We start from the raw sequence: 27,587 nt of genomic DNA on the forward strand, positions 1-27,587 counted from the left end.
TCGAAATACAGGGCGAACAATCACAGGCGTTTGAAACGCATGTTGGGCTGCGACCGGGAGATGCGCTGGCGTGTCTCCTCTTCAACATAGCTCTGGAAAAGGCGGTCAGAGATACCCGAATAGACAACAGAGGAAATATTTTTAATAAATCATCCCAAATTTTAGCATATGCAGATGACGTGGACCTAGTTGTCCGCATAACACGCAAGCTAGAAGAAATGTATACCACCTTCTCAAATGCCTCAAAAAATATGGGCCTGCAAGTAAACGAGGAGAAAACTAAGATAATGGCATCAACACCCAACAATAGAGCCAGAAACATCGGTCGCCAATTCACGGCTGATAACTCTACCTTCGAAGTGGTGGACAAATTCACATACAGTAGAGCGTCGATAATCCGAACTAACTGGTACAGGGGTAGTTTAAACATATGTTCAAAATACATACAAAGCTCATAAACATAGTACTCGTACTACATATGTACATACGTTTTAGTTACAAGGAATAAAACATCTGCATAATAAACAAATATATTGTATGTATTTCAGCATAAACAAAACAAAAATCCGCGGTCATATTTTGCCCATATTGTCATATTAAATCCAAAAATTCGGTCCGCGATCATCGTTTTTAATTTTATAATTTTTTTTGCGTTCGGATTAGCGATCGTTCGGATTACCAGGGTTCGGATTATCGACGCTCTACTGTACTTAGGCTCCCTGATCACCAAGGTGAACGTCATGACGGAAGAAATCAAGCGAAGGATAATCCTAGCAAACAAATGCTATTTTGGACTGAGTAGACATATAAGAAGCAGAAACTTAAGCCAAAACACAAAAATAACCATATACAAAACCCTTATACAACCAGTGTTGACATATGGATCGGAGGCATGGACCATCTCCAAGGCAGATGAAAACCTTCTGCCTATATTTAAACGAATGATCCTGAGAGGAATATTCGGTGGCATCTGTGAAAATGGTGTTTGGAGGAGGAGGTACAACTACTAGGTATACCACAGATATAAACAAAAATTTGTTGGTAAAGACGTAGTATCTCTTATAAAAATAGAAAGACTAAGATGGGCAGGACATCTAACAAGATCACAGCAGAACAACCCTCCTAGAAGAATCCTTATGTCACAACCTGTGGGAAGTAGAAATAGGGGTAGGCTAAAACTCAGATGGAAGGATGGTGTAGATGAGGATGGGAGAAAAATAGGCACAGCAAACTGGCAACGGTTGGCAATGGATAGGACTGACTGGCGTAATCTTTGGAAGGTCGAGCCTCTTTCATAGGGCTGTAGCACCATTGATGATGATGATGAATATAATAGGTTATATTTATATTATAACAGCGTTTCATCCCAAGTTGCAATAACACAACGCTTGCGTAATCCTTGAAATCACCTGAACTGGGTTCTGAACGGCCGAATTTCAGCGTTCAAGCTGAACGTAGTTTAAACTGCCATCGATTGAACGCGAATTAAGACAGACGATTTTTACTTTAAACTTTAAACTGACGTTCACTAGAACTTCAGGTTAAACTGGAGTTGAACTCGATATGAGAAATCGGCCCTTAGACTTTTTGCTCTCAGAAATTGACGCAGCAGTGTATATCAAGGTAACAATGATTTAGTTGCAGCTACAGTAAGGATAGCCTGAAGAAGAACAGTTAATCAAAGATCACTGGGATGGGGATGGGAGTGAGAGCTTTCCATCCGCATTTAGTGTTACCTTTGACACCACAGCATAAGGCTCAGAATGGTGCAGAGCTCGGCAAAACTACATTGACCAATGGAATTTTGTCTGCTTGGGTGATTAATCTGGGATTTGATTGGGTGGCTCTGATGGGTAGGTAAGGGTAAGACCTTTTCGAGGTGAGAGACAAAATATAGACTTGATTGTTGAATTTCATACAGCAAGACAATCAAGCATTATGGTATGGCATGTTATATGTTTTGGGAACCAGATCACCTCTAGTTCTTATTAATGGCACTCTCATAGCTCGACGATATATTAATGAAGTGCTGCAACCAGTTTTACATCCCTACTAACCATTTCAAATGCAATCTTTCAACCGGATACCGCAAGACCACATATTTCATGTGAAATCATGGAGTTTATACAAGAATCTTTCATTGGATGTATATATCCTTCCATAGTCAAAGGAGAGTCCATCAAGATCAGCTAATTTGTCACCCATCGAAAACTTGTGTGGGATATGCTAGGTCAACACCTAAATCGATTGCCACGTCCTCTGGCAAACTTAAAAGACCTGTTCCATAACAGAAACCTGGATGGGTATTCCGCAATATGATATAGACCACTTAATTCGATCAATGATCCATATAGTAACTGAATGTATACAAAATCAAGGAGGTGCCAGTAATTATTAACCTTTTGACGAAAACGACGTTGTAAATTTGTTGCTAATGTTATGAATGTTATCATTATGTTATGTTTATTTTGGCCATCAGTATATTTAAAAGTACTACTTAACGTATACCACGTGATGAGTATATTATACAGAGTGATTCATTAAGAATGTCCAATCTCTGAGTTGTAGATTCTAGATCTTAATCACTTTATTAAGGGGCGTTTTAATTAAAAATTTCAAAACTATTTGTATCCAGTATTTTAAAACCATTTGTCATACTCCTTGCCATACTTGTCAGAAAGTGTAGATACTGTATAACCTACTAAATTATGATACAATAGTTATTTTTCTAACTAGTGCGGAAAGTGATACTTTCACGCACGAGACTGCCGTTGACCCGAACAACGCGATAGCGGAGTTCGGGCAAGCAGTCGATTGCGGGGAAGACACTTTCCGCATGAGTTAGGAACAATATTTTTTCTAGGGCCGTACGTTTGGAAAAACCCACAAAAAATAGAGTCATATCAATTTTTATTTAGCAGTGAAAATACACAAATTAGTTCTTTGACAAGGTTGTCAAAACCAAAATTTCAATATAATGGGTTACCACGACGACGATATTGGTTTCCATGACGACGATTTAGAACTAGAACCAGTGTAATTGTCTACTGATTTGACTTTTAAATATTATGTCAAAATAGTTTTATTTCATCGAATTATCGCGTTAATTTAATTAAAACATGAACACAATAAGATACATTTGAAATAAATTAGTAAATAATATCTAAATATTAGTTTATTGAATGTATTATAGTATATTATTATGCCATATTAGAAGATATTCTACTTTCCCGCACGCCGTGCGGGTAAATTTACTTTCACTCACGCCGTTCGGGAAAGTGCAACTTTCGGAAACGAAATGCGTGCTAGAAAGTGGCTGTTTAAGCACGGCCGTAGAAAAAAAAACGTTTCTGGCTACTACCAGAGACGTACGAGGAGAGTCAGTGAATGGTTGACCCTTCTCAAATTGTACTCCACTAGCGAAATTGCTATTTTAGAATAATTTTTAAATTCTCCAATACTTTCTATATAAATAATATACTCTTTATTTGTAACGACAAACTCTTCTAATGTTAGTTTTCGAGATATTTGAAGTTAAAAATGAAGGGGCACAATACATAATCAAAATGACTATGCCGTTTCATTTTTACTTCAAATATTTCGAAAACTAATGATTTTATCGTTACGAATGAAAAGTATTGTAACGAAAGAAAACTCTTGATCGGCGCCCGTAATAGTAAACAACAAGAGAATGACGTAATCTAATCTTCGCGGCGAGAATCCCGAGAATTCTGGAAGGTAAATCACGTGGGCGTGCTGGCAGACAAACGGATCGACTGGTATAGAGATGGGAGATATCGAGATGGGCGCGGATATTTCTGGAATGTTCCATTATAACTTTATCGCATATATAAATACGGCATATTTGTAAATGGAGTTTAGTCTTAAGCTAAAGTTTGTAAAGTAAACTTGTATAAATATAAATAAAGTCGTATATAAATACGAACCGCTAGTTTTATTGTAATTATAAGTAATTACAATAGTCACGTTACAGTTGGTGTCGGTGTTCGGTTAACTTAGTGCGATATAAATAAGTGAATTACAGAGAGACTTTAAAAGACTTTTGAACTTTATTCGTCGGGAATAACCGGAGTGCGTTAATTGTTCGGTATTCGGAAAGACTTTAAAATACTTTTGGACTTAATTCGTCGGGAATAGTTAAAGTGCGTTGATTGTTCGGTATTCGGAAAGACTGTTAAAAGACATTTTGGAAAGTACGTGTGTGCCGACCAAAGATGTTGCTACAAGAACTTACAGTAAAACAGCTCCGTGAACAGCTAGAGGAACGGGATCTGGACAGCAGTGGGCTCAAGATAGTCCTACAAGCACGACTCGAGGATGTCCTCACGAAGAACGGAGAAGACCCAAAGACGTTCCACTTCCAGTCAGCAGAACAAGCAATCTTATCGAAATTAAAAACTGTTTCTGAAACGATCGATGATACTTCTAAGATAAATAATGAGAAATTCGAAACCATTTCTCAAAAGATCGATGAAACTTCTAGAAAGAACAACGAAAAACTTGAAGAAGTTAGTAGACAGAACAACGAGAAACTTGAGGAAGTTAGTAGACAGAACAACGAGAAACTTGAGGAAGTTAGTAGACAGAACAACGAGAAATTTGAAAGTGTTTCTCAAAAGATCGATGAAACTTCTAGAAAAAGCGACGAGAAATTTGAAAGTGTTTCTCAAGTAATTAAAGACGTTTGTAGACAGAATGACGAGAAATTTGAAGAAGTTTCTAGAACATTCGATAAGATGCAGAAAAGTGTAGAGACCGTAGAAGAAAAGATCAAACAACTAGAGAGCATGATAACCGATACAAAAGTACAACCATCAGTTAATGCAGCAGCGTTAGATCCTGTAGTGAAAGATGAACTACCGAGAGACGAAACGTCGCATAATATGAGATTCAAATTACCACCATTCGATGGAAAGTCCTCTTGGTCCATATATCTTAGACAATTTGAAGCTATTGCGACCGCCAATCATTGGACCGAACAGGAAAAGGCTGTTTCCTTGACTGCTGCTTTGCGAGGTGATGCTGCAGATATATTAAGATCAATTCCTAAGGGTCAAGAAAATTGTTACCAGACCTTGTTCACTCGTCTAGAAAAACGCTATGGAGATGCCCATCTACAACAAGTATACAAAGCACAACTGCGAAGTAGAAGTCAACGAGCAAGTGAGAATCTGCAAGAATTTGAAGCAGATGTGGCTCGTGTGGTGCGGTTGGCTTATCCAGAGGTGCCAGACAGCGTTTTAGAAGAAATTGCAGTAGATACCTTCGTCAATGGGCTGAAAGATAATGAACTACAGAAAGCTTTACGACTAGCAAGGCCGAAAGTTTTAGATGAAGCACTTGCTATTGCATTGGAACACGAAACGGCTAGTCAAACTTCACGAGGCCATAGAATAAGAACCATTGAAGAAAGTGACGAACACAACGATGAACGTCTGGAGGAAATGATACGGAGAGTATTAAGTAATCAGATGCCAAAGAGACGCGAGCCTAGATGTTGGAATTGTGGAGACGTAGGCCACATTCGTCGTAATTGTAAGAAGATCGTACAGCCGTCGGAAAACTAGAGCGGGTCGACACCAAGGGGCAACTGCCGACCTCGAGAACTAGAGCCCCCATAGTAACTGTCAACCTCACGTCCTCCGGTGGAATCCACAACTTATACATCGAAGGTCGTATCAGTAATAGATGTAGATCATTTTTGGTGGATACAGGTGCAACGAGAACTATCGCACGTCCAGATGTAGTACGAGACCATAATAAATTATCACCTGCAACAGTAAAGCTTAGAACAGCGACTGGTGAGCTAATTAATACATATGGCGAGGCTAATATGTCAGTATCCATTGGCCAGACCACAGTTGAACATCAAGTATTAATTGCCGAGATCTCCGACGAATTCATATTGGGGATGGACGTACTAAGGAAAGTGGGGGCAATATTGGATGTTCAAAATGGAGTTCTCAAGATCAATGGTGAAGAGTTGCCCTTTCACGACGACAAAGAAGATGTCATCCGCTTACTTACTACATGCGACGTAACCATACCCGGTAATAGTGAGAAAATTCTGATGACCATGCTTGATGGACACTGCCGAGAGGGAAGTTTAAGGATGGTCGAAGATGTGGATAATGTCGAGTTCCTAACGGCGAAAACTTTGGTAAAAGTTCGAGATGTGATCCCTGTAAGAGTTATGAATTTAAGGGAAACTGCTATCAAGTTAAGTAGAGGAGCTTTGATCGGGCAGTGTGTTCCCGTGGCTTCAATTTGCTCTGTGAATACCAATGAGAAATCATCGAAGGCGAAGTATCCAAAGGAGCTTGTTGAGATGATCATTGAAAGATGCCAAGATCTTGATCATGAACGAACGGAAAAAGTGACGTCTATGCTGATAGAGTATCAAGATGTTTTTGCTATTGACACGAAGGATAAGGGAAAAACAAGCATAGTGACGCATAAAATAAATACCGGAGACGCTCAGCCAATCAGACAACGGCCTAGACGACTTCCATTTGCGAAAAGAGATGAAGCCGAAGAGATTATCAAGGATATGGACAAACAAGGGGTAATTGAACCATCGAACAGTCCATGGACATCACCAGTAGTTCTGGTAAAGAAGAAAGATGGTTCAACGCGTTTTTGTATCGACTACCGCCAGCTCAATGCGGTAACAAAAAAAGATAGTTATCCTTTGCCCAGAATAGACGATACACTGGATACTCTCTCCGGTTCTAGTTGGTTTTTCACACTCGATTTAAAAAGTGGATATTGGCAAGTAGACATGGAGCCAGCCGATCGGGAGAAAACCGCATTTTCGATAGGATCAGGGCTTTGGCAGTTTACGGCTATGCCGTTTGGTTTATGTAATGCCCCTGCCACATTTGAAAGATTAATGGAGGCACTTTTAAGAGGTCTAACATGGAAAACATGCCTGGTTTACTTGGATGATGTAATTGTGGTTGGAAGGTCCTTTGATGAACATGCAAAGAATCTAATAGAAGTCTTTCAACGATTGAGGGCAGCGAACTTGAAGTTAAGTCCGAAGAAATGTCACATGTTTCGACGAGAAGTTAAGTATTTGGGACATATTGTATCGAGTAATGGTGTAACAGCTGATCCTGAAAAGATTGAAGCAATTAAAGATTGGCCAGTACCAAAAGATAAACATGAAATTAGAAGTTTCCTTGGCCTATGTACATATTACCGACGATTTGTCAAAGGATTTGCCAATATCTCCAAGCCCCTAACAAAGTTGACGGAGGAGGGCAAAGAATATACATGGAGTGAGGAGTGTCAAAAAGCTTTCGAACAACTACAAAGGGCTCTGATCAGTGCACCGATATTAAGCTACCCGGGACAGGCAGGAAAATTTGTTTTGGATACCGATGCTAGCAACAGTGCCATAGGAGCTGTTCTCTCACAAATCCAGAATGGACAGGAAAAAGTCATCGCTTATTTCAGCAAAGTCCTGTCGAAACCAGAAAGAAACTATTGCGTTACCAGAAGAGAACTGCTGGGTGTAGTGAAGGCTTGCGAACATTTCCATAAATACTTGTACGGCAGAAAGTTCCTTCTTCGAACAGATCACGCTGCTCTAAAATGGCTCATACAATTCCGTAATCCAGAGGGCCAGATGGCAAGATGGTTAGAACGACTGCAAGAATATGATTATGAGATAGAACACAGGGCCGGAAGAGTTCATTCAAATGCTGATGCCCTTTCGAGACGACCATGCAGTGCAAATTGTAATCACTGTGCCAAATTAGAGGAACGATTTTGCCCCGTGAGACGAACCACCGTAGTTAATGAGCAATGGCAGCCCCAACAGTTACAAAACGCCCAAGAAGATGATCCATGTATAAAAAGAATATTGGATTGGATGCGGCAAGGTGAAAGACCTAGTTGGCAGAACATTAGTGCATGTAGTCCAGAAGTCAAGGCCTACTGGAGCCAATGGAATTGCCTGGTACTAAAAGATGATCTTCTGTACAGAACCTTTGAGAACGATGATGGTACAGAATCTAAGCTGCAGTTGATTGTACCTAAAAGTAAAGTGTCAGAAGTATTGCGTCAGTTGCATGACGGTACATCAGGTGGACACTTTGGTATTACGAAGACTCTGCAAAAGGTTCGAGAACGGTTCTATTGGGTGAACTGTAAAGATGATGTAAGAAGATGGTGCCGGAAATGTGAACTGTGTGCATCCGGTAATGGTCCAGTTGGTAAAAAGAGAGCACCCATGAGACAGTACAATGTTGGAAGTCCTATGGAAAGAGTAGCAATCGACATTGCAGGTCCATTTCCAGAAACCGATGCTGGAAATAAATACATTCTGGTAGCCATGGACTATTTTACGCAATGGACCGAGGCCTATGCATTACCGAATCAAGAAGCTGCTACCGTTGCAGAGGTACTTGTTAAAGAATTCTTCAGCCGATTTGGTGTTCCCTTGGAGATCCACTCCGACCAAGGGCGAAATTTTGAGTCAGCTCTTTTCCAAAACGTTTGTAAATTGATTGGTGCCAATAAGACCAGAACAACACCCCTGCATCCTCAATCAGATGGAATGGTCGAGAGGATGAACCGAACGATGGGTAAACACTTGTCCAAAGTTGTATCTGAACATCAGCGAGATTGGGACCAACACATTCATTTATTCCTGATGGCCTACCGCTCGGCCGGGAATGAAACTACAGGTCAAACACCAACCTGCCTGATGTTGGGTCGTGAAGTTCGTTTGCCCTGCGACCTAGAGTTTGGCTGCAGACCTTCCGAGGAACATGTTGCAGGCGAAGAATACGTCGACCGCCTGAAGTTACGAATGAACAACATTCATGAATTTGCCCGACAACACATCCAGATAGCCAGTGACAGAATGAAAGATCAATATGATTCTCGATGCAAGAATGAAAGCTTCGAAGTAGGTGATCTTGTCTGGCTTTATAATCCACAACGTCGTCGCGGCTTGTGTCCTAAACTGCAAAGACAATGGGAAGGACCGTATGAAGTTAAAAAGAAAATAAATGACGTAATATACAGAATTAAGAAGTTGCCAAACGGTAAACCAAAAGTTATTCACATAAATCGTCTTGCACCATATGCTGGCTCAAATGAAACAGAAGAAGCCCGAGTCCTCCAACAGGAGATGAAAGACGCCGCAGAGCCAAGTTTTAATCAATTTATGTCAAATTACGCAGCGAGAAAGAGTGCTAGATTCGGCGTGACCACAGAAGTTCAGCAAGATCTGTTTGGTGTTCCAGAAAACGTCTCTCTAGCCCACTGTGTTGCCCAAGACCTCGAGATGACTAAAGGAATCTCGTCCGTATTCAATAGAAAGTTCGGCCGCCTGGACGAGTTAAGAAATCAACAACCTAAAATTGGAAGAGTACTGCGATTGGAAGATGGTCCTCGATCCTTGCTGTATATGGTGACCAGGAAGTCTTATACGGACACGCCCAGCTACGAGAACATATGGCGTGCTCTAACTAATTTGAAGAAAATCGTGTGTAATTATGACATCAAAGATTTGGCTTTACCAAAAATAGGCCATGCAGTAGAAAATCTGGACTGGAAGATTGTGAGAAGCATGCTTGAAGTGGTCTTCAGAGAAACTGGCGTACAAATCACTGTGTGTTGCATGAACCCGAAGATGTCGTACCCTTCAAAGACAGTAGACTGTTATTTCTTCTTGAAGGGTGTATGCAGAGCTGGAGAGTCGTGTAGATTCCGCCATCCTGGGCCTTCATGTAGAGTTGCTGATCGGGACGCTCAGATCTTAAGAGGGGAGTAGTGTAACGAAAGAAAACTCTTGATCGGCGCCCGTAATAGTAAACAACAAGAGAATGACGTAATCTAATCTTCGCGGCGAGAATCCCGAGAATTCTGGAAGGTAAATCACGTGGGCGTGCTGGCAGACAAACGGATCGACTGGTATAGAGATGGGAGATATCGAGATGGGCGCGGATATTTCTGGAATGTTCCATTATAACTTTATCGCATATATAAATACGGCATATTTGTAAATGGAGTTTAGTCTTAAGCTAAAGTTTGTAAAGTAAACTTGTATAAATATAAATAAAGTCGTATATAAATACGAACCGCTAGTTTTATTGTAATTATAAGTAATTACAATAGTCACGTTACAGTATATTCTTTAAAAATAATGTATTGGAGAATCTAAAAATTAGGATGAAATAGCAATTCCGCCAGTGGCGCCGAATTTAGGAAGGTTCAACCATTCACTGTCCCCTGTCGTACGCCTCTGGTAGTAGCCAGAGACGTTTTTTATCATAATTTAGTAGGATATACAGTACCTACACTTTCTGCCAAGTATGGCAAGGATATGTCACATAGTTTTAAAGTACTGGGTACAAATTAATTATTAAATTTTTTAATAAAACACCCTGTATGTAGCTTAGTAACTAGCCATATTTTATTTAGCCATAAGTGATTAAGGTTAAATCTTAAAATTTTAAGCGTAGAATCTACAACTCAGACATTGGACATTATTAATGAATCACCCTGTACACATTACCTGAAATTTTTTTTACTCGTACTCGTGTAGTAAGAAACACAGAAAGAAAATGTCTTTTCATTATTTTTTTTTGCAAAGCAATAATTTTAGTTTGCACATGCATGATTGTTTCTAAATATGCATTTAAGTAATAAATAATTTTAGCATGAAATAGCAATTTGTGTTACTCTTGTATATCAGCTTTCAAATCTAATTAGGTACATCTTAATTAAGTCCATGGAGCCCTAAAACAAGTATTTCTGGCGAATGCACTTAAAAATTAGTACATAATTGGAAACTATTCATTGTAAAAGTATCTAACCAAGAACGAAAAAAAAATGAAGCATGAACAATGTAATGTAATTAAGTGTAATATAAGAATCTTGAAAACAAATAAAAATACACTGTAAATTGATAGAGTGAAATTTAAAACAACTAACACCAGTATTTTTATTTCTAGGTTATAGCAACAACAGAGGGATGAGAAAGCTGACCAGCCTCCTCCTTGATTATAGAGCTTGAAGAAAATGCAAAAGAAATAGGGCTAATCGTCAACGTAGATAAAACTAAAGCCATAACGAAGCAAAATTTGACAATTGACGACGCTAATATTCGAGTAGTAAAACAGCTCACATACCTGGGTGTACAGATAACTGAGGACGGCAGAGAGGAGAAGGAAATACGAAAACGGATAATGCTTACTAACAAGGCATACTTCTCTCTGTCGCAGGTGAACTGGTAAAACAATAAATTCTGAATATTATTGTAACCTGTTAGACCAGCTGAAGTAAAAAATCGTGAAAAAAGACCCGGTTTGCAGAACAAAAATATCCTTTTTTATCAGGATAATGCACCGGGTCATATGAGCATTTTAACAATGGCTAAAATCCAAGAATTAATGTTCGAATTGTTGGAGCATCCATCGTTTTCGGCAGAATTGGCCCTTAGCAACTTCCATCTGTTTCAATACCTAAAAAAATGCAAATATGGAAAGCGTTTGTTGTTGGAGAAATAAATTCCCAACACTAATATTTAGTTATAAAACTATACTTTATTTAAATATTTTGTTTAGTGGTTTGCGCATTGTGTACACGTCACAAAGTTTTTCTATGTTTTTATGTTCTATGATTCAAAGTTTACACAAAGGCGCAATATTCAAAAAAAGAAAGTTCGTTATTAAGTTGTTATTGATAAATAATAATAGTATATTATGCAACGAGCATTTAATGATGGTTATTATGAAGCGAGTATAAGGGGTTACGAAACGAGCCGTATGCGGAGAGTTTAGTATAGAGTACAAACTTTATAATGATAATTAAATGCAAGTTGTATACACTATTTTTTCTATGATCATTCACAACAAAAAATATATGCAAATTTATTAATTTTGTAACACAAATAAATTCAGTAGTTTGTCAGTTTGACGGTTTGTTTACATATTGAGAACTGTCAAAGCGTATGTATTTGACTCGCCATTGGTCACTGCGCGTGTACCACCTTTATCGCGAATGCCATATCGTGATTCTATTGGTTAAAAATGTGTATCTTAATGAAAATCTATATCATAATGAAGTTCATTATGATACAGGTAGTGACATCATAATTGATATATTATATTTAGTATGAGAATAGAAAAAAAAATAAAACGGGAAAGTAGGGCTTGTGTCCGAACCCACATAAATTATTACTTCAATACCAAAAGTTTGTGTTATTGTAATAAAGTTTATTTGTGAAAAGTACTGTAGTTATTCCTAGCTACCAACGAGATTCAAAATCAGCGAGTAAATTTCCTTAATGTTGAAAAAACCCAACATTTGTTATCAAATGAAGAAGTCCTAACAGCTGTGGAGGCGTATTTTGCAGCTCTTCTAGATTCTCAATTCAGGGATGGAATTTATAAATTGAAATATCATTGGAGTAGGTGAATTGATGTTCAGGAAAACTTCTTCTTCTTCTTCTTCTTCTTGGTATTTTTCTTCTTATTCTTATTTTTGTATAGACATGATTGTCTGTTTTTCAATGTGCCTCCAGTAAGTTGTCGTTCCATCGTTTTCATGTTCTTCCCACTGATCGTCTTCCTATTGGGGAACCGTCTCTCGTTGTTCTTACTACTCTATTTATTGTTATTCGACATATGTGGTCATTGTGTCTGTGTATACCTGTCTGTCGTATATGTCATTATTGGTCTGATGACTGTTTTGTAAATTTTACGTTTTTATTTCTCCATATTGTGTCGTTCAGGCAATATATGGCTTTGTTTGCTCTATTCACTTGATCTTCTACTTCTGTGTCGAGCTTTCCGTAGCTGGATAGTATGATTCCTATCCTGATGCATTTTGTGATTTTTGGTGAAATTAACATGTTAAATTTTGCATACGTTGTAAATCATCTTGACTTTGCATCGTCTGCATAGCCGACTATTTTAAGTTGTTTTTCTCCCATTTGGTACCTTTTTTAGTTCTACTTTTTTTTTATTGCATCCATGATCAGGTTAAACAATAAAGGACTCAAGGAATCTCCCTGTCTTATCCCATTGCCAGCTTCATTTGGGTCAGCTGAAGCCTATATACTGAATAATAAAGTGTATGTCAATCCATAAAATTGTGTTTTTCTTATCGAATCTTATTATACGGAGTTTAGGGGCCTAAATAAAGAAAACAATAGGCAAAATTTTACCATTAGAGCATCTCAAAAAGCATATTTCTTTATTAATCTATCAGAATATTCCCTATAGTCAGTAGTAGACATATTAAAATATAATTTATATTCATCACCGTCGCAGACGGTGCTTAGAAATACACCAGTTAAATATCTGACACAAAAGTCGTAAAAGGCATTGATCACTGAACTGGTCTACGTTCGAATACCAGTAGCATTGAGTTTTTTGTTGGCCGTCGTGTTGGGACTATAAGAAACAAAAAGAATGTTATCAGGTATTTTATGAAGCTCACACCATAAAGCTGGTGCTTATTGGCTTCTTTTTAATGATAATGATTGTGATGGTAAAGGGTTATAAAATAAAATTGATATCTTTAACTGAATGAATTTCTATAGTTGTATTCATTACTTAATATTCATAGATTCTGTTAATTGAAACATTAATTTGTAGCTGAAGAGATTTAATGAGCATTAACTTAATAAAATTATGCAGCGGTTAAATGCCTACGCTTTGTCAACTTTGTTGCTTAAGCCTAAGCAGAGGGGTCATAAAAATACTTTTTAATTTGTACTGATCTAATCCAATATCAACGGGAATTACAGTAAAACAGGATTTTAATAAAGTTGATATGAATGAAGTCGAGATAAATCTCATTAGTAGATAAAATAATTAAGTAGTGGACTTATTTGAAAGGCAAAAGAAGATTGTAGACTAGGAGCCGGTATAGGTGAAATTTGCTAACCATTTTAGAAAAAACAAAAGATGTAGATCTTTGAAACACACTCAGTGATCAAAAGATCCACAGGTACTGGTTTAACGACCACTCGTACGAAATCAAACAAATGAAATAGAGAATGTGGAAAAATCCCCTTACGAATAACTCACACATCCACTATTTCTGGCTGGGAAAAATTTTTCGAATAGAATCAAAGATCCAAACACCAGTTCTTAGAAATGTGTTATTTATTATATATAATATAGTATTATATATATATATATATATATATATATATATATATATATATACATATATATATATATATATATATATATATATATATATATATATATATATATATATATATATATATATATATATATTATATATAAATACTAAATATAGTATTCTTAGAAATCAAAAAACCAGAAAAATTTTTCCCAGCCAGAAATAGTGGATGTGTGAGTTATTCGTAAGGGGATTTTTCCACATTCTCTATTTCATTTGTTTGATTTAACCATTTTAGACACGACAAGAGTCGATGCAACCCGCACAAAACAGAGACAGATGGAAACAGCTGAGGGAGACCTATGTCCAGCAGTGGACGCGTACGGGTTGATGATGATGAAGAGCCTATAACTTAAATAGTAGACCCTAAAAGTAAACGGATGAACACTGTGCCGTCACCTTTTAGTGGTAAATGCGTCGACAGTGGCGCATCAAAATTTCCACTTATGGACGGTGTAAATAAATTAAAGGGAACCCGTTCACACTCCAGAATTCAAGTTTTTTTTTTAAATAATATTATGTGATTAAAAAATAAGACTTAGCGTAATTTTAACGCGTGACCCGCTTCCCCCTTTCCCCATAATCAAAAACTTAATATTCGGTGTTTTTTTAGGTGTGATGCAATCAATTTTAAAACTTCAAAAAAATTACACGCATAGTTGATACTTTTAGAAAACATGTCTATTTTTTATAGACCTGTAGGTTGAGTGTAGGTACATAAAAAAATATATTTTTTTTAATAAAGCGTTTAATTTTTTTGGAGAATGCTGCAGGTCTAATTTTTTTGTGTTTTATATATTTTATCAAACACCATATTTCTAAGTTTTTTCAGATTTTTCTGTAAGGTTCTCTACTTTCAAAAATCCGAAAAACTGGTTTTTAGGGGGTTTTGGATATTTTTCCTATTTCATAGATTTCAAAATAGATTAAGTTAATGTTTTTTATAGGTAATATGTGAATTAAAATAACTGAGTCCTCTAGGACAACCTAAAATGGGAGAAACACGTTTAACCCTCTAAAAAAACAATTTTTTGGATTTTTGAAGATGGCGAACCTTACAGAAAAATTTGAAAAAAATTATAAATATAGTTGAAGTAAAAGTCAGACTTACTCTCAATCTTTATTATAACTCCCGACGACCGGTTTCGCTCTTTAAAATTTGTAGAGCATCTTCAGGTCAAAGGTAACAAGTTACAAAATGCTACAAACAAAAACCAGAGTTAGGACATTGTCTGGTTGTAAAAGATGCTAAAGATCCATAAGATCAAGCCAATGTTGAATAACACACATAAAAGTAGCGAAATAGCATAACAATGCACATGCATGCAATCATGGGGGCGGTTGTAAAACTTCCCCCAAGCGCACAAACATGTGCAGAAGTATGCTATATATAATCATGCAATCATAACGTGTCGTACTTACATTCGGATACAAAGTACTAACAACTCAGTATTCATTATCATGATGTTTCTGTTGAAGTTATGTTAATGGGATATGGTGGAATAGACGGAGGATGCAGCAAAGGTAAACAAATTTATGGGATTTATTTATTATGGGATATATTTATTTATGGAATTTATTTTTATTTTTGTTTACCTTTACTGCATCCTCCGTCTATTCCACCATATCCCATTAACATAACTTCAACAGAAACATCATGATAATGAATACTGAGTTGTTAGTACCTTGTATCCGAATGTAAGTACGACACGTTCTGATTGCATGATTATATATAGCATACTTCTGCACATGTTTGTGCGCTTGGGGGAAGTTTTACAACCCCCCCCCCATGATTGCATGCATGTGCATTCGTATGCTATTTCGCTACTTTTATGTGTGTTATTCAACATTGGCTTGATCTTATGGATCTTTAGCATCTTTTACAACCAGACAATGTCCTAACTCTGGCTTTGGTTTGTAGCATTTTGTAACTTGTTACCTTTGACCTGAAGATGCTCTAAAAATTTTAAAGAGCGAAACCGGTCGTCGGAAGTTATAATAAAGATTGAGAGTAAGTCTGACTTTTACTTCATTTAAAATGAACTCTCACATGCAACCCATTCAAGATTTTATAAATATAGTGTTTAATAAAATATACACAATACAACAAAATTAGACCTGCAGCCAACTCCAAAAAAATATAGGTTTTTTTTTCAAAAAAAAATTTTTTTTAATTAATATTTTTTTGAGGTTATGTAAACTCAACATACAGGTCTATAAAATATAGACTTGTTTTGTAAAAGCCTCAGCTAGCGTGTGAATTTTTTGAAATTTTAAAATTGATTTTACCCCCCCAAAAAAAATAAAAACGAAAAATGAAGTTTTTGATGGTGGGGGAAGGGGTAAGGAGGTGCTGGGTATTTTATGAAGCTCACGCTATAAAGCTGGTTCTTATTGGCTTCTTTTTAATGATATAATGATTGTGATGGTAAAGGGTTATAAAATAAAATTGATATCTTTAACAGAATGAATTTCTATAGTTGTATTCATTACTTAATATTCATAGATTGTGTTAATTGAAATATTAATTTGTAGCTGAAAAGATTTAATGAACATTAACTTAATAAAATTATGCAGCGGTTAAATGCCTACGCTTTGTCAACTTTGTTGCTTAAGCTTAAGCAGAATGGTCATAAAAATTCTTTTTAATTTGTGCTGACCTAATCCACTATCAACGCCGTTGATTCCCGTTGAATCCCGTTGATTCAACGGGAATTATAGTAAAACAGGATTTTAATAAAGTTGATATGAATGAAGTCGAGATAAATCTCATTAGTAGATAAAATAATTAGTGGACTTATCTGAAAGGCAAAAGAAGATTGTAGACTAGGAGCCGGTATAGGTGAAATTTGCTAACCATTTTAGACACGACAAGAGTCGATGCAAGCCGCACAAAACAGAGACAGATGGAAACAGCTGAGGGAGACCTATGTCCAGCAGTGGACGCGTACGGGTTGACGATGATGATGATGAAGAGCCTATAACTTAAATAATAGAACCTAAAAGAAAACGTATGAAAACTGTGCCGTCACATTTTAGTGGTAAATGCGTCGACAGTGGCGCATCAAACTTTCCACTTATGGACGAGATATAATAATTAAATTAAAGGGAACCCTTTCTTACTTCCAGAATTCAAGTTTTTTTAAATAATATTATGTGATTAAAAAATAAGACTTAGCGTAATTTTAAAGCATGACCCCCTTCCCCTTTTCCCCACAATCAAAAACTTAATTTTCGGTTTTTTTTTTTTTAGAAGTGATGCAATCAATTTTAAAACTTCAAAAAATTTACACGCATAGTTGATACTTTTAGAAAACATGTCTATTTGTATAGACCTCTAGGTTGAGTGTACATAAAAAAATATTATTTTTAAAGCGTTTAATTTTTTTTTTTTTTTTTTTTTGGAGAATGCTGCAGGTCTAATTATTTTGTGTTTTATGTATTTTATCAAACACTATATTTCTAAGTTTTTTCAGATTTTTCGGTAAGGTTCTCTACTTTCAAAAATCCCAAAAACTGGTTTTTTCCTATTTCATAGACTTCAAAATAGATTAAGTTAATGTTTTTTATAGGTAATATGTGAATTAAAATAACTGAGTCCTCTAGGACAACCTAAAATTGTAGAAACACGTTTAACCCTCTAAAAAACAATTTTTTGGATTTTTGAAGATCGCGAACCTTACAGAAAAATTTGAAAAAAATAATAAATATAGTGTTTAATAAAATATACAAAATACAAAAAAATTAGACCTGCAGCCAACTCCAAAAAAATTATACGTTTGTTTTCAAAAAAAATTTTTTTTTTAAATTAATATTTTTTGAGGTTATGTAAACTCAACATACAGGTCTATAAAATATAGACTTGTTTTGTAGAAGCCTCAGCTATGCGTGTGAATTTTTTGAAATTTTAAAATTTATTTTATCCCACCCAAAAAAAATAAAAACGAAAAATGAAGTTTTTGATGGTGGGGGAAGGGGTAACGGGTGGTGGCTATTTTATGAAGCTCACACCATAAAGCTGGTGCTTATTGGCTTCTTTTTAATGATAATGATTGTGATGGTAAAGGGTTATAAAATAAAATTAATATCTTTAACTGAATGAATTTCTATAGTCGTATACATTACTAAATATTCATAAATTCTGTTAATTGAAACATTAATTTGTAGCTGAAGAGATTTAATGAACATTAACTTAATAAAATTATGCAGCGGTTAAATGCCTACGCTTTGTCAACTTTGTTGCTTAAGCCTAAGCAGACGGGCCATAAAAATACTTTTTAATTTGTACTGACCTAATCCAATATCAACGGGAATTACAGTAAAACAGGATTTTAATAAAGTTGATATGAATGAAGTCGAGATAAATCTCATTAGTAGATAAAATAATTAAGTATTTATTGTCTTATTTGAAAGGCAAAAGAAGATTGTAGACTAGGAGCCGGTATAGGTGAAATTTGCTAACCATTTTAGACACGACAAGAGTCGATGCAAACCGCACAAAACAGAGACAGATGGAAACAGCTGAGGGAGATCTATGTCCAGCAGTGGACGCGTACGGGTTGATGATGATGAAGAGCCTATAACTTAAATAGTAGACCCTAACAGTAAACGTATGAACACTGTGCCGTCACCTTTTAGTGATAAATGCGTCGACAGTGGCACATCAAAATTTCCACTTATGGACGGTGTAAATAAATTAAAGGGAACCCGTTCTCACTCCAGAATTCAAGTTTTTTTTTAAATAATATTATGTGATTAAAAAATAAGACTTAGCGTAATTTTAACGCGTGACCCGCTTCCCCCTTTCCCATTATCAAAAACTTAATATTCGGTGTTTTTTTAGGTGTGATGCAATCAATTTTAAAACTTCAAAAAATTTACACGCATAGTTGATACTTTTAGAAAACATGTCTATTTTTTATAGACCTGTAGGTTGAGTGTAGGTACATAAAAAAATATATTTTTTTAATAAAGCGTTTAATTTTTTTGGAGAATGCTGCAGGTTTAATTTTTTTTGTGTTTTATATATTTTATCAAACACTATATTTCTAAGTTTTTTCAGATTTTTCCGTAAGGTTCTCTACTTTCAAAAATCCGAAAAACTGGTTTTTAGGGGGTTTTGGATATTTTTCCTATTTCATAGATTTCAAAATAGATTAAGTTAATGTTTTTTATAGGTAATATGTGAATTAAAATAACTGAGTCCTCTAGGACAACCTAAAATGGGAGAAACACGTTTAACCCTCTAAAAAAACAATTTTTTGGATTTTTGAAGATGGCGAACCTTACAGAAAAATTTGAAAAAAATTATAAATATAGTTGAAGTAAAAGTCAGACTTACTCTCAATCTTTATTATAACTTCCGACGACCGGTTTCGCTCTTTAAAATTTGTAGAGCATCTTCAGGTCAAAGGTAACAAGTTACAAAATGCTACAAACAAAAACCAGAGTTAGGACATTGTCTGGTTGTAAAAGATGCTAAAGATCCATAAGATCAAGCCAATGTTGAATAACACACATAAAAGTAGCGAAATAGCATACCAATGCACATGCATGCAATCATGGGGGGGGTTGTAAAACTTCCCCCAAGCGCACAAACATGTGCAGAAGTATGCTATATATAATCATGCAATCATAACGTGTCGTACTTACATTCGGATACAAGGTACTAACAACTCAGTATTCATTATCATGATGTTTCTGTTGAAGTTATGTTAATGGGATATGGTGGAATAGACGGAGGATGCAGCAAAGGTAAACAAATTTATGGGATTTATTTATTATGGGATATATTTATTTATGGAATTTATTTTTATTTTTGTTTACCTTTGCTGCATCCTCCGTCTATTCCGTCAATGTAAGTACGACACGTTATGATTGCATGATTATATATAGCATACTTCTGCACATGTTTGTGCGCTTGGGGGAAGTTTTACAACCCCCCCCCCATGATTGCATGCATGTGCATTGGTATGCTATTTCGCTACTTTTATGTGTGTTATTCAACATTGGCTTGATCTTATGGATCTTTAGCATCTTTTACAACCAGACAATGTCCTAACTCTGGTTTTTGTTTGTAGCATTTTGTAACTTGTTACCTTTGACCTGAAGATGCTCTACAAATTTTAAAGAGCGAAACCGGTCGTCGGAAGTTATAATAAAGATTGAGAGTAAGTCTGACTTTTACTTCATTTAAAATGAACTCTCACATGCAACCCATTCAAGATTTTATAAATATAGTGTTTAATAAAATATACACAATACAACAAAATTAGACCTGCAGCCAACTCCAAAAAAAATATAGGTTTTTTTTCAAAAAAAAATTTTTTTTAATTAATATTTTTTTGAGGTTATGTAAACTCAACATACAGGTCTATAAAATATAGACTTGTTTTGTAAAAGCCTCAGCTAGCGTGTAAATTTTTTGAAATTTTAAAATTGATTTTACCCCCCAAAAAAAATAAAAACGAAAAATGAAGTTTTTGATGGTGGGGGAAGGGGTAAGGAGGTGCTGGGTATTTTATGAAGCTCACGCTATAAAGCTGGTGCTTATTGGCTTTTTTTTAATGGTAATGATTGTGATGGTAAAGGGTTATAAAATAAAATTGATGTCTTTAACAGAATGAATTTTTATAGTTGTATTCATTACTTAATATTCATAGATTCTGTTAATTGAAATATTAATTTGTAGCTGAAAAGATTTAATGAACATTAACTTAATAAAATTATGCAGCGGTTAAATGCCTACGCTTTGTCAACTTTGTTGCTTAAGCTTAAGCAGAATGGTCATAAAAATTCTTTTTAATTTGTGCTGACCTAATCCACTATCAACTCCGTTGATTCCCGTTGAATCCCGTTGATTCAACGGGAATTATAGTAAAACAGGATTTTAATAAAGTTGATATGAATGAAGTCGAGATAAATCTCATTAGTAGATAAAATAATTAAGTAGTGGACTTATTTGAAAGGCAAAAGAAGATTGTAGACTAGGAGCCGGTATAGGTGAAATTTGCTAACCATTTTAGACACGACAAGAGTCGATGCAAACCGCACAAAACAGAGACAGATGGAAACAGCTGAGGGAGACCTATGTCCAGCAGTGGACGCGTACGGGTTGATGATGATGAAGAGCCTATAACTTAAATAGTAGACCCTAAAAGTAAACGTATGAACACTGTGCCGTCACCTTTTAGTGGTAAATGCGTCGACAGTGGCGCATCAAAATTTCCACTTATGGACGGTGTAAATAAATTAAAGGGAACCCGTTCTCACTCCAGAATTCAAGTTTTTTTTTTAAATAATATTATGTGATTAAAAAATAAGACTTAGCGTAATTTTAACGCGTGACCTGCTTCCCCCTTTCCCCATAATCAAAAACTTAATATTCGGTGTTTTTTAGGTGTGATGCAATCAATTTTAAAACTTCAAAAAATTTACACGCATAGTTGATACTTTTAGAAAACATGTCTATTTTTTATAGACCTGTAGGTTGAGTGTAGGTACATAAAAAAATATATTTTTTTTAATAAAGCGTTTAATTTTTTTGGAGAATGCTGCAGGTCTAATTTTTTTGTGTTTTATATATTTTATCAAACACCATATTTCTAAGTTTTTTCAGATTTTTCCGTAAGGTTCTCTACTTTCAAAAATCCGAAAAACTGGTTTTTAGGGGGTTTTGGATATTTTTCCTATTTCATAGATTTCAAAATAGATTAAGTTAATGTTTTTTATAGGTAATATGTGAATTAAAATAACTGAGTCCTCTAGGACAACCTAAAATGGGAGAAACACGTTTAACCCTCTAAAAAAACAATTTTTTGGATTTTTGAAGATGGCGAACCTTACAGAAAAATTTGAAAAAAATTATAAATATAGTTGAAGTAAAAGTCAGACTTACTCTCAATCTTTATTATAACTTCCGACGACCGGTTTCGCTCTTTAAAATTTGTAGAGCATCTTCAGGTCAAAGGTAACAAGTTACAAAATGCTACAAACAAAAACCAGAGTTAGGACATTGTCTGGTTGTAAAAGATGCTAAAGATCCATAAGATCAAGCCAATGTTGAATAACACACATAAAAGTAGCGAAATAGCATAACAATGCACATGCATGCAATCATGGGGGCGGTTGTAAAACTTCCCCCAAGCGCACAAACATGTGCAGAAGTATGCTATATATAATCATGCAATCATAACGTGTCGTACTAACATTCGGATACAAGGTACTAACAACTCAGTATTCATTATCATGATGTTTCTGTTGAAGTTATGTTAATGGGATATGGTGGAATAAACGGAGGATGCAGCAAAGGTAAACAAATTTATGGGATTTATTTATTATGGGATATATTTATTTATGGAATTTATTTTTATTTTTGTTTACCTTTACTGCATCCTCCGTCTATTCCACCATATCCCATTAACATAACTTCAACAGAAACATCATGATAATGAATACTGAGTTGTTAGTACCTTGTATCCGAATGTAAGTACGACACGTTATGATTGCATGATTATATATAGCATACTTCTGCACATGTTTGTGCGCTTGGGGGAAGTTTTACAACCCCCCCCCCCATGATTGCGCATGCATGTGCATTGGTATGCTATTTCGCTACTTTTATGTGTGTTATTCAACATTGGCTTGATCTTATGGATCTTTAGCATCTTTTACAACCAGACAATGTCCTAACTCTGGTTTTTGTTTGTAGCATTTTGTAACTTGTTACCTTTGACCTGAAGATGCTCTACAAATTTTAAAGAGCGAAACCGGTCGTCGGAAGTTATAATAAAGATTGAGAGTAAGTCTGACTTTTACTTCATTTAAAATGAACTCTCACATGCAACCCATTCAAGATTTTATAAATATAGTGTTTAATAAAATATACACAATACAACAAAATTAGACCTGCAGCCAACTCCAAAAAAAATATAGGTTTTTTTTCAAAAAAAAATTTTTTTTAATTAATATTTTTTTGAGGTTATGTAAACTCAACATACAGGTCTATAAAATATAGACTTGTTTTGTAAAAGCCTCAGCTAGCGTGTAAATTTTTTGAAATTTTAAAATCGATTTTACCCCCCAAAAAAAATAAAAAGGAAAAATGAAGTTTTTTATGGTGGGGGAAGGGGTAAGGAGGTGCTGGGTATTTTATGAAGCTCACGCTATAAAGCTGGTGCTTATTGGCTTTTTTTTATTGGTAATGATTGTGATGGTAAAGGGTTATAAAATAAAATTGATGTCTTTAACAGAATGAATTTTTATAGTTGTATTCATTACTTAATATTCATAGATTCTGTTAATTGAAATATTAATTTGTAGCTGAAAAGATTTAATGAACATTAACTTAATAAAATTATGCAGCGGTTAAATGCCTACGCTTTGTCAACTTTGTTGCTTAAGCTTAAGCAGAATGGTCATAGAAATTCTTTTTAATTTGTGCTGACCTAATCCACTATCAACTCCGTTGATTCCCGTTGAATCCCGTTGATTCAACGGGAATTATAGTAAAACAGGATTTTAATAAAGTTGATATGAATGAAGTCGAGATAAATCTCATTAGTAGATAAAATAATTAGTGGATTTATCTGAAAGGCAAAAGAAGATTGTAGACTAGGAGCCGGTATAGGTGAAATTTGCTAACCATTTTAGACACGACAAGAGTCGATGCAAGCCGCACAAAACAGAGACAGATGGAAACAGCTGAGGGAGACCTATGTCCAGCAGTGGACGCGTACGGGTTGACGATGATGATGATGAAGAGCCTATAACTTAAATAGTAGAACCTAAAAGAAAACGTATGAAAACTGTGCCGTCACATTTTAGTGGTAAATGCGTCGACAGTGGCGCATCAAACTTTCCACTTATGGACGAGATAATTAAATTAAAGGGAACCCTTTCTTACTTCCAGAATTCAAGTTTTTTTAAATAATATTATGTGATTAAAAAATAAGAGTTAGCGTAATTTTAAAGCATGACCCCCTTCCCCCTTTCCCCACAATCAAAAACTTAATTTTCGGTTTCTATTTTTTTTTTAGATGTGATGCAATCAATTTTAAAACTTCAAAAAATTTACACGCATAGTTGATACTTTTAGAAAACATGTCTATTTTTATAGACCTCTAGGTTGAGTGTACATAAAAAAAATATTATTTTTAAAGCGTTTAATTTTTTTTTTTTTTTTTTTGGAGAATGCTGCAGGTCTAATTTTTTTGTGTTTTATGTATTTTATCAAACACTATATTTCTAAGTTTTTTCAGATTTTTCGGTAAGGTTTTCTACTTTCAAAAATCCCAAAAACTGGTTTTTTCCTATTTCATAGACTTCAAAATAGATTAAGTTAATGTTTTTTATAGGTAATATGTGAATTAAAATAACTGAGTCCTCTAGGACAACCTAAAATTGTAGAAACACGTTTAACCCCCTAAAAAACAATTTTTTGGATTTTTGAAGATGGCGAACTTTACAGAAAAATTTGAAAAAAATAATAAATATAGTGTTTAATAAAATATACAAAATACAAAAAAATTAGACCTGCAGCCAACTCCAAAAAAATTATACGTTTGTTTTCAAAAAAAATTTTTTTTAAAAATTAATATTTTTTTGAGGTTACGTAAACTCAACATACAGGTCTATAAAATATAGACTTGATTTGTAGAAGCCTCAGCTATGCGTGTGAATTTTTTGAAATTTTAAAATTTATTTTATCCCACCCAAAATAAAATAAAAACGAAAAATGAAGTTTTTGATGGTGGGGGAAGGGGTAACGGGTGGTGGGTACTTTATGAAGCTCACACCATAAAGCTGGTGCTTATTGGCTTCTTTTTAATGATAATGATTGTGATGGTAAAGGGTTATAAAATAAAATTAATATCTTTAACTGAATGAATTTCTATAGTCGTATTCATTACTTAATATTCATAAATTCTGTTAATTGAAACATTAATTTGTAGCTGAAAAGATTTAATGAACATTAACTTAATAAAATTATGCAGCGGTTAAATGCCTACGCTTTGTCAACTTTGTTGCTTAAGCCTAAGCGGACGGGCCATAAAAATACTTTTTAATTTGTACTGACCTAATCCAATATCAACGGGAATTACAGTAAAACAGGATTTTAATTAAGCTGATATGAATGAAGTCGAGATAAATCTCATTAGTAGATAAAATAATTAGTGGACTTATCTGAAAGGCAAAAGAAGATTGTAGACTAGGAGCCGGTATAGGTGAAATTTGCTAACCATTTTAGACACGACAAGAGTCGATGCAAGCCGCACAAAACAGAGACAGATGGAAACAGCTGAGTGAGACCTATGTCCAGCAGTGGACGCGTACGGGTTGATGATGATGATGAAGAGCCTATAACTTAAATAGTAGAACCTAAAAAAAACGTATGAACACTGTGCCGTCACTTTTTAGTGGTAAATGCGTCGACAGTGGCGCATCAAAATTTCCACTTATGGACGGGATAAAAATTAAAGGAAACCCTTTCTCACTTCCAAAATTCAAGTTTTTTTTTAATTATATTATGTGATTAAAAAATAAGACTCAGCGTAATTTTAACCCACGACCCCCTTCCCCCTTTCCCCACAATATAAAAACTTCATTTTCGGTTTTTATTTTTTTTTTAGGGGTGATGCAATCAATTTTAAAACTTCAAAAAATTTACAGTCATAGTTGATACTTTTAGAAAACATGTCTATTTTTATAGACCTCTAGGTTGAGTGTACATAAAAAAATTATTTTTTTTGAAAAAAGCGTTTAATTATTTTTTTTTTCAGATGGCTGCAGTGGTCTAATTTTTTTTGTGTTTTATGTATTTTATCGAACACTGTATTTACAAGTTTTTCAGATTTTTCCGTAAGGTTCTCCACTTTCAAAAATCCGAAAAACTGGTTTATTAGGGGGTTTTTGGGGATTTTTCTATTTCATAGACTTCAAAATAGATTCATTCAATGTTTTTTTATAGGTAATATGTGAATTAAAATAACTGAGTCCTTTAGGACATCCTAAAATGGGAGAAACACGTTTAGCGCCCTTGCATTGTGTTCAGGATGATGTCAGAAAAAAAGTCTACTATAGAAAAATGGGTGGAAATGTATAATTGCATATTAAAGGGTATAAAACGCACTCAAAATTGCATGAACAAGTTAAAATAAGCATAGTTTGTTACTCGGTGGTTTTTGGGGTCGCTGTCGCTGAAAAAGACTACGCCATCAGTACCGAACCCCGAAGCACCTGGTGCCCAGTGTTACTGCTAAGGCACGTCATCTGTAGGTTCGAAGGTTATCGGCACTAAATTGATGCAAAAATATGTCATCAGAACGATACCCGGTGCACCTAGTGTCTAGGGTCAGGTCATCTTCTGTAGTTTCGAGTGACTTCGCCAATAAAGTGATGCAAAAAGATCACATGTTGGGTTTTTGGGGTTGCTAAATACGAATACGTCATCATAACCGACTCCCGGAGCACCTGGTCTCTGCGGTAACTGCGGAGGAAAGTCATCTTCTGGACAAAAACCTTCTTTCGAAGGTTTTCGACACTAGGCGGTCTTTGGAGTCGCTGAAGACGAATGCGTCATCAGAACTGACCCCAGACCACCTGGCGCTCAAGGTCACTTTTAAGGCATGTTATCGTTTGAAGTTTGAAGGATTTTTGGGCATCAGGTGGTCGAGTAATCTTTTTGCATCAATTTATTAACGAAAATGATATAATCTCCAGATAACGTGCCTCAGCAGCGTTCCTGGACACCAGGTGCACCTCAAAAACTCCAGAATAACAAAATCTGGCGCTTAATACACTAATTTTTACATGTTTACGCACTTTTGGATGCATTGTATACACTTGGAAATGCATAGTTGCAAACGCATTTTTTTATTGTAGGTAGACTTTTTTCTTGACATAATTCTGAAGATAAATAGTTGCAAGTTTCTAGGCGCTGTATTTAAAAATCGATTTATTTTGGTGCTAAATACCCTGGTCTAAAAGGTATACCGGTAAAGGTATAGGAAATAGATGACAATAAACAATTTGTACGTTGAAGAGTTATTTGGGGACAAAATAAGAATAACAGCAAATTAGAACTGAGAAATGCTAAAATGAATTAACGAGGACAAGGCAAGGTAGACGAAAGAAGAGGTCAAAGAAGAACGTCATGGCTTAAAAACCTGAGAGAATGGTATAACAGATCCTCTGCATCCCTTTTTCGAGCTGCCGTTAACAAAATTGCTATAGCCAATTTATAGCCAACGTTTGATAATCGAGCACGGCACATGAAGAGAAGAATCTATAAAATGTAGCATTACTAACATTCTTCTGCTTCTTCTTTTTGTGTATACCAGAGCTGCGGTACTGATAACCGACAGTACTTAAAAAATGTACTTAAGTAA

Source organism: Diabrotica virgifera, chromosome 7 (genome assembly GCF_917563875.1).
Source record: "Diabrotica virgifera virgifera chromosome 7, PGI_DIABVI_V3a".
NCBI lineage: Eukaryota > Metazoa > Arthropoda > Insecta > Coleoptera > Chrysomelidae > Diabrotica > Diabrotica virgifera.